The 1,355-nt window shown below is 39.8% G+C and overlaps 1 pseudogene; it reads right to left on the bottom strand.

The window, feature by feature from the left end:
• Nucleotides 1-886: 886 nt before the first annotated feature.
• On the bottom strand, nt 887-986 carry LOC112829834 (U6 spliceosomal RNA; annotated as a pseudogene).
• Between the last annotated feature and the right edge of the window lie 369 nt (nt 987-1,355).

Raw genomic sequence — 1,355 nt, 5'->3', positions numbered from 1 at the left:
GTTTCCTGGGGACCCTGGGTGGCTGAGTCGGGGAAGCAGCTGACTTGATTTTGCCTGAGGTCATGATCTCCCAATCCTGGGATCGACCCCTGAGTTGGGCTCCATGCTCAGCGGGGAGTCGGCCTGAGGATTCTCTCTTTCTCCCTCTGCCCCTCCCCCTGCTCTCTCTGTCTCAGATAAATAAGTCTCTTATTTTAAATAAAGAACTCCAGTTTCTAGGGCATGTTAATCCATTCAGATTAATAAAGACGGGGAAAGAGGAAACAGTAAGCTCTGATTTACAGGAAAATATTTAAAAAAACAAAGACAAATACCCCAAGGTAAGTAAAAGAAAGGAATATCTCAATGCCAAAAAATCAGCCAGGTTTTCACTCAGGGAACTGAATAATGTCCTATGATCATTGAATGTAGTCCAACACAAAGAACTCTGGCTGTATGTGTCGATAACTGGTTGTAGTTAACTGCAAACCTTTAGATTTCTTATAAAAGTCCCAGGTTTAAGTATTCAGCATTGTGGTCATGTGCCCATCTCTATGTCCTGTGTTTTTTGGGGAAATGTGTTTATCATAATTCTAATCTAACTTTGTTTCTAGTTGCATTTGGCCTTGTGTAAATCATTTAAAGCTCTAGTTTATTAAAATGAACAGAATTGGATTTGCAATTAGATGGATCTGTATTTTTTTAATTCCATTGTAATTAGCATACAGGTTTATATTAGTTTCAGGTGTACAATGTAGTGATTCAACTGTTCTATACATTACTTAATGCTCCTCACCACAAGTGTACTCTTAATCCCCTTCACCTCTTTCACCTATCCCCCCCAGCCTCCCTCTCCTCTGGTAACCAGTTTAGTCTCTAGAGTTAAGAGTCTGTTTTTTTGTTTGTCAAAAATATGGAGTGTTTCATGAATTTGCATGTCATCCTTGTGCAGGGGCCATGCTAATCTTCTCTGTGTCTTTCCAATTTTAGCATTTAGCACATGTGCTGCCAAAGTGAGTATGATAGATCTCGTTTTTGTCCCAAGGTATTCCAGTGGACACTTGAACATGTTTTATAAACTTTTGAACCCTAATTTCCGCTTCTATTTATAAGGTCAATATGAGGGTCAAAGAAGCTAAATTTATAATATACCAGAACATGTAGTTCTGGTATATATTATCTGGAACAGTGCTGGTATATATTATCTGGAACAGTGCCAGACATACAGTAGGCCCTCTGTAAAAGCTGGTTGCCCTTTTCCAACTGCTTTTCCTCATTTTGAAGATGGACAGATAGGAGGGAAGAGCAGAAGTGGCCAGCATGTGGCCCTCAAGCCATTTTCACTTCTTGCCTTCATGGCAGACATTCTATTTGAT

This window comes from Callorhinus ursinus, unplaced genomic scaffold (assembly GCF_003265705.2).
Source record: "Callorhinus ursinus isolate GAN/ISIS: 27379988/994484 unplaced genomic scaffold, GSC_fseal_2.0 scaffold21, whole genome shotgun sequence".
Taxonomy (NCBI): Eukaryota; Metazoa; Chordata; class Mammalia; order Carnivora; family Otariidae; genus Callorhinus; species Callorhinus ursinus.
Note: the sequence above shows the minus strand (reverse complement) of the source record. Positions and strands in the feature narration are given on the sequence as shown.